Source organism: Mus musculus, chromosome 10, assembly GCF_000001635.26.
Source record: "Mus musculus strain C57BL/6J chromosome 10, GRCm38.p6 C57BL/6J".
NCBI classification, from domain to species: domain Eukaryota; kingdom Metazoa; phylum Chordata; class Mammalia; order Rodentia; family Muridae; genus Mus; species Mus musculus.
Genome location: NC_000076.6, coordinates 45,261,231 through 45,268,994, shown reverse-complemented (window position 1 = coordinate 45,268,994; position 7,764 = coordinate 45,261,231). Strand labels below are relative to the sequence as shown.

At 45.0% G+C, this 7,764-nt stretch overlaps 1 non-coding gene across 1 annotated transcript; it reads left to right on the top strand.

Annotated features, from left to right (window-relative positions):
- The first annotated feature begins 263 nt into the window (after positions 1–263).
- Positions 264–392, top strand: Gm26016. Its single transcript, XR_003949105.1, has one exon. It is a non-coding gene; the product is annotated as a small nucleolar RNA SNORA17 (small nucleolar RNA).
- Positions 393–7,764: the final 7,372 nt, after the last annotated feature.

The window sequence follows — 7,764 nt, the reverse complement described above, 5'->3', positions numbered from 1 at the left end:
AATATATATTGATAGCTCTATTCCTAGATTTATACAGTAGATACAATACTAACGTGTGCTTAAAACATGTAAAGAATATATTGTCAAAGTATAGACCACATCAGGGATATACACTCCCCCCCCCCAAAAAAAGATTCTTTTGAGTTCCAGAGTTCTCAAAAACGCTTCTAATAAACCTGAATAAGTGCAAAAATAACTCCCACATGACCACCAAAAGAGTAAATATAGCAACATTTTTTTTCCTGTCAAAAATTGAAAACAACCCTAACCCTAGGGGCATTGCAGGTGTGGTTGTGTGACATGCATGTCAGTAGGTGGCAGGGAGGAGAGAGGCTATGTCTACACTTGGCGATCTGATGTGTGAACATCTGAATGATTAGTAGCCTAACACTTCCTAAAAAAAAAAAAAAAAAAGCAAGCCTGAGACAACTACCAGTCCCTTGGCAGAGGGCCTGGACAGAGAGCTAGCCTGAGACAGCCACCAGTCTGCCTCTGCATGGGCCTGGATGGCTTCCCAGGGCTGGGAGCAAGCTGGAGAAGAGTTGAACTCAACCTGGGGCCTGTGGGGCCCAGTGGGAGCAAGCCAGAGACTACAAGAAACCTGCCTGGGACCAAGGGCCCTGGTAGGAGTGAGTTTGACACAGATGACCTCCACATGAGGCCATATGATTAGGGTTGGGAGAGGAGAGAGCCCAAGATGACCACCAGTCTGGTGCCATGGAGACCAGGTAGTCAGCTAGCCTACAATGACTACCAGTCCAACCCTGGACAGGCCTGGGGGGCGCAAACCATGACTGAGATGCCCCCTGCCCAGTGGCATACGACAACAGGTTGGCCATAGCACTTCTGAGACGACACCAGACACTCAGAGTCCCTGGGTGCCAGTAAGAGAAACAAATAAGTGGTGGAAAATGGAAGAAAAGAGAAACAGGAGGATGTGGACACAACAAAGAGAGGCAGAACTGGAGTCATGAGGGTAGAGAGGAACAGCCTAATGTGAGTAGCAAGTGATGCCACCTGGGACCATGGTAAGGTCCTCCTCTGTGCTACCACTGGAGGCCATGACTGGGGCCATGGCCCTGCAGCAGCAGAGGTCTGTTAGCTCCACAGGCCAGGCAGATGTCCCTGCTCTGGGTTGATGTCTGAGTGTTGCACAGAACTGCCCTGCCCCTCACCTGGTCATAATGGAAGAGCTGGCCCTGTGTCAGGAAAGCTGACTTCACCCCTAGTCAGCTGCAGTACTCAGGAGAGAGACCTACACATTGTCCAGGAAGCACAGTAGAGCTGGCCCTGGTTGTGGGGGTTTGAGGTAAGCCAGCCTTGAAGGGAAAGCTGGCCTTGCCACTTGTCTGCTATGTGGTGACATGGGCAAGGAAGAGATGTTTCCCTTACCCCTTGCCACCTAAGGCAGGCAGGTAGGCAGGCAGGCAGGATACCTGCCCCTGCCCCTCACCTACTCCAAAACTCATAGGAGTGGGCCTTGTACCTTGCCTGGGCAGCATAGTAGAGCTGGCCCTGGATTGTAGGGTTTGTAGGTAAGCCAGCTCCAAGGGCACAAGCATAGGAGAACTGGCCCTGCCTCTTGTCAACAACAGGATATCTGAGAGGAGTCCCAGGTTCTAATATTGATAGTGTAGCAGAAGCCAGAGACTGTTGTGCCAGGAAGTGTTGGTGAACCCCAAAAGACCACCAAGGAGCCAACTCCAATGTAATCACATTAGGGTCTCTTTATTATAAACTCATGTTTGGGTTTACTCACCACTGACCCATACATAGGACAGTATGGTGAAGCAGCCCTGAACTCTCTTTTTTGTTTTTTTTTTTGTTTTTTGTTTCTTTTTGTTTTTTCGAGACAAGGTTTCTCTGTATAGCCCTGGCTATCCTGGAACTCACTTTGTCGACCAGGCTAGCCTCGAACTCAGAAATCCGCCTGCCTCTGCCTCCTGAGTGCTGGGATTAAAGGCGTGTGCCACCATGCCCAGCTTAGCCCTAAACTATCATTGGGACAAGGTTTTATAGGAAAATGGGAGCAAGTGAGGGAGTGTCCAACCTGGAAGCATCTAGCTGAGTGCTGACATCGATTGTAAGCCAACAGGTGGGTGCTCTGAAGCAAGACAGCATACAATCACGAATGGTCTGAAGGTACATCTGAAACAATCAGACTAATCTTTGATTAACTGTTGCTAGGGAGTAGCTAGAGAGTAACTCTGGCCAAGGACAAGCCATGGGGTCCTTCCTGGTACAAGCCATGGGTTTAGCTTCAGGTCAGGTTCTCAGGCTTTTCTCTTTTTTTAAGATGGAGGTTGGTTCCAAGATGGAGTAGGTTTGGCCTCTCATCCCCCAACCTTTCTCTGGTAACTAGAAGGCCCAATCGTGGGACTTCCTGAAGCTTCTAGGCTTTGTTATGGAGGGACTGGTAGTATACCTAATCTCATGAAAACAGCTAACAGGGCTATGTCTTTATGACTCAGTTAACTCAGGCCAGGTTGTGTTGGTGACCTGAAAGGACTGGACCATTGTAGTTTAGAGGGGGTCAGGTTTGTCACTGTCCAGTTCTTGTGGTGTCCCTGGGGCGTGGGTAGGGGCCCCATCAGTGGGAGACAGGAGGGAGTCTTGAGGTTGAGTTTCCTCCCGCTGGTCTGGGTTGTCTTTGACGGTAAATGGGTCTTACCTCTTACCAGACCAACAACTCATTGCAATGAGCATTTACAAGCAAAGAAGTGTGAATAAAAGAGTATACTATGGAACACAGTGTGACACATTCTAGCTTCCACAATGAGATTTTCTTTTCCTCTGTGGGGAGACAGGTTGCATGGGTGGAGGAAGGACACGAGGGGAAGGGGAGATGAGTGGGATTGGAGTGCATGATGTGAAGTTCACAAAAAACAATAAAAGGTTTTTAAAATCGAAAACAACAGATATCTATCACCAGTGGAACTCTATGCAATAGTGAAAATTAACAAATTACAACCAGGTGGGCCTGTTTGAATGGCTCTCCTACATGTGTTGTTGAACAAGAGACATTCAATGCAATAATGTATACATTTGTGTGAGTCTGGGTCTCAAAAACAGACTTAACTAATTTATTGTATTAGTTATAGGCACAGAAGTCTTTGGGGACTGTGATGGATATTCCCAGTTGTCAACTTGACTATTTCTGGAATGAACTCCAATTCAGAAATGGAGGGCACATTTGTGATCCAGATCTTGAGACTGGAAGACACATGCTTTGGATCTAGAGACACAGTGGCTGTGTAAAGCTTAGGCCAGGCATGGTATACATCTTTAATCCCAGGAGACAGAAGCAAGCAGATCTCTGAGTTCAAGGCCAGCCTGGTAAAGAACAGCTTAGATCCAGGCGTGGTGGTACACACCTTAAATCTGAGCCCTCCCTTCTGTTGGAGGCCTACGTAAGGACAATGGAAGAAGGAAGGCTTCTTCTTTGCTTCTTGCACTTACTGCCAGCACATCTGTTGGAACCTACTTCTGCAGGATTCCAGATTATACAGAAGACCAGCTGAAACACCTAATTTCGTGGAACTGAGCAACTTCTAGATTCTTGAACTTCCGATTAACAGCTGCCCATTGTTGTGTTAGTCGAATTGCCAACTGTAAATCCTTCCAATAAATTATCTTAATATATAGAGACACTCCATAAGTTGAGTCTAGAGAACCCTGACTAAAACAGGGACCTAATTGTGTTACATTTTCTTTATCTAAGAGCTTATTAATGGCTGGGGTTGTTACTCAGAGGTATAGTGTGTGCCTACCATGCCCAAGACCCTGGCTTCAATCCCCCAGTGTTGCAAACTAACAGATTCTTGTCATAAGCCAGCTTTAGTGGCATACTAAGGGAATAAAGGCTGCAAACTAAGTTCATGGGACTGATGTGCACGTGCCAAATGAATTAGTTAAGAGGGCTGCTGTGGGGCTATGGGTGTAGGGGAAGAGGGGGTAGGAAGAGAGTCCATGTCCGGCCAGAGTTCCTGTGCTCTGGGCAGGCGGACACGGGAGGACTGCGGGATGCTTTCCACTCAGCCCGGGTGGGCATCTGGCTGTGTGAAGCCACTGACCTCACACAGTGGGGGGGTGGTGGGGTGGACAAGGGGCAGCCCCCATACCAGGTTCTCAGTCTCCGGCATCCCACGCTGGATACAGCAGAGGAGCTAAGAACAGAATAGGCGCCCCAATGACCAATCATTAGTTGGGAAGCTGAGCTATAGGACATCATCACTTAGAGATGCAGATGATCCAGGTTCACCAGGATGATCAGAAGCTGCCATGGTCCAGAATCGTGAGAATTGTGACACATCTTCCTGGCCTCGGGAAAGATCAAAGTTTGCATTGTTTTTTGCAAAGTAGCTTTTGCTAACTGCTCTTGTGTCTTGGGACATCAAATAGTCACTGATGTTAGCAGATGCATACAATACCACGTTGGCTCTGGGTAAGCAATCGTTTATTTTGATCTTTAATATTGATATCAGAATGCTGATGGATTGCAAATTTGGTCTTATTTATTTTTATTTAATTTCTGCTATGATTCACTGGCCAAGTGCAGCTATTTTCTTGGAAACCTGAAAATTCCCTTGTCTCCCATAAAGAAAGTCTTAGTGGCTTCCGTTCCTTGCCTTGCCTCTGTCTCTAATAAAGTGTCATCTTACTGAGCAGTGTGGGGATTGATCATTTCCTTGTAGGTCTATGGTGTTAAGAAAGACTTCATTTTCTGAGAAGGTGTTCAAACTCCACTTGCTTGCTTAGGAGGATAATTTTTTTTTAGAAGATTCTTGCATTCTTTATAAGAAGAATTTTGGCTCTTTCTCTTAATTTATGTCCTTACTTTGGACATAGATTATCCATTATTCTGCTGTTTGTCAAGATTCCTACATTTTTCATTTTAACCTCATTTTCTGCTTCATGGGTTTCCATTCTGAGATGGAGATAAATCATGCTGTCCCAGCCCGTTTGTAGTGTATTCATCATCTAGTTCTCCTTGATGGGCTGCCCATGAGGTTGCCTGTTCACATCTGCTCCTTCCTCTTTCACGTGATGCACAGCCTACTTCTATTTTCCATTTCCCTTGGAAATCCAAAGTAAAACAGTGGCTTTCCTCATGGCATTCCTCCAGACTTATCATATCACACACTACATGGACTTGGGAGACACTGTCATTTCTGTTCGCCTTGGGTGTCTCAGTATTTCATATCTTTTCTTCATACCAAAGGAGAGCAGTGCACCCCATGACCTCCTGAACTCATTCCTTCAAGCTTGCCTTCTCATGAGATCATGTGGCTCTGCCGTGTCCTTGGGACACAGACAACCTGATTTCATTTATCAGCTAATCCACAGATAAACCTAGCGGTATTTGCTATGGTAGGAAAGAAAAGACTTATTTGCAAAGCAAATAAAAATCAATGGACAAAACTCTTATGCATTTAAGACAGGATGACCAGAGAAACTTGTTTTAAAAACTGTGATTCTTTTCTGAGATCTCAGTGTGGTAATGCATGCTTGTAACCTCAGAACTCAGGACATGGAACAAAGAAGGTTTCTAGTTATATTACTTTAGTTACATAATAGTATTATTGATTATATATACATAATTATATGTATAGTTACATAATAGTATCATTGATATGCACTCATAGTCCTTTGCATTTTGGGTTATGTTAATGAGCATTGTAAGCAGTTCTGTCCCTGATAGATTAAAAAAAAAGGAATGAAGGAAAGAGAAAGGAAAAAAGAGAGAAACAAAGAAAGAAAGAAAGAAAGAAAGAAAGAAAGAAAGAAAGAAAGAAAGAAAGAAAGAAAGAAAGACACAAACAAAGAGATTGCTGAGCTTTTTTGCCCCAAGTCATGCTTTTGAAGACTGTGGGTTGGTTTTTGGTTTTGTTTTGTTTTCATAGCAGACTATGGTTTCTGCTGTCATTTCCACAGACAAGAGCATTATGACAGTCATTTGCAGGTACTTTGAACAGTGTCTGGTGGCACAGACCAGCCCTCCTCACCAATACCATGCTTCTTTGTCCCCCCGCCCCCATACCTATCACTGCCTTTCTCTCTCTGGTTCCACTTCTTGCCGTGCCCTGACCATCTGTGCTGCCATTTTCCTTCTTTTCTCTACATTAAAGTTTCCCCCCTCCCCCGGGCTCACTGCGCTCACTTCCAGCAGCAGGTGATTCTCGAAGAGACTGGTTCCTGTTGACTGAGTCCAGTCTCAGTGAACTTTGTGCTTGGTTGTGTTTCCCTCAGACTGCTGCCTTGACGTGCATTTAGGCCTGATATCAAGTTGTTTACTTAACTTTCTGGTTTTTGATGTTCTTGTTCCAGGCAGGGTCTTGCCATGGGATCCAGGTTAACCTGAAACTTGCTATACAGCCCAGGATGGCCCAGAATGTGAGATCCCCATGCCTCAGCTTCCTCAGTGCTGGGATTACTGGTGAGCTCCACCAGCTGGCACACTGTTTAAAACTCCCCCTCATCCCAGGGCCCTGCTTAATTCACTCTTAAGCTACCATAAAACCTTAATGGCCAACATGAGACCCAAATAAACTATGCTCTCATCCCTTTGCATAAACTGGTTTCCTTCAAATGAGCCGATCCGCAGTACCCTAGAGCATTCCTTAATAATTGTAGACCCTGGGCCAACTGGCCTGAGAGCAGAGTAGAAAGAAACCACCATGGTAAAAACCACAACAATTTCCCCCTGCTGACAAAACCAGGCAGATTTGGCACCCACTCTCTAGTTGTTGGTTAGCTTCCCTTTGGTGCATTAAACTTGCCTCTCACAATCCCCTTCAACTGAAAGATTCGTCTTTTTTGTCCTCTTGTAATGTGTTTATTTATATAGCTCTGTTTTAGACTTGTTCAGGGCATAAGTACCACAATGTGCCATATTCACATAAATGCATCCTGGCCACTTATCTCAATTGAAAGCCATCAACTGGGTATGTAAGTATGTTTTAAAATTGTCATCATCAAAACCCATCTTCCTTCTAATTCTCTGTCACGGACTAGTATTAAAACAGCCTCCCAAACTAGTAGGAATCTCAATGCTGGGCTCTTTCCTTTCCTTTAGCCTTGTCTAACTAGCTATTTCTCCTTCAGCCCTGTATCTAAACTACCATCTCTACTACAGCCTTGTATCTAACTATCCATCTCTCCTGCAGCCTCATGTCTAACTACTATCTCTCCTATAGTCCTGCGTCTAACTATCCATCTCTCCTGCAGCTTCGTGTCTAACTACCATCTCTCCTGAATCTTTGTGTCTAACTACCATCTCTTCTGCAGCCTTTTGTCTAACTATCCATCTTTCCTATAGCCCTGTGCCTAACTACCATCTCTCCTGCAGCCCCATCTCTTTACTAGTAACCACATCTACTGAGTACTGAGTTGGACCATGAGAACAATCTCTTGGCACTTTGGTTTATTCTGTGTTCTGCTTTCAGAAAACCTCCCTAAAAGGTTTTATGCTCAATTTCACCTGAGTCTGCTTTAAACTCTTCACTGTTTCACTGTCATCGCTGATGAATTCTAAACATTTGGAATGCCAAACAAGGGTTTTCCCAGCAAGAACATTAAATACAAATTTCCCCCTCAATGAAAGATTCCCTTCTCTTAGCACTTAACCATTTCTTTGAGTTGATGTGCATTGCTGGTTGGAGACCTTAGAAGCCAACCCCAAGACAGAGATTGGAAAGCAGGGCTTTCATTAGGTCATGCTTGAACAAAATCCAATAGAAGGGAAGAAAGTGGAGAGGAGCTGAA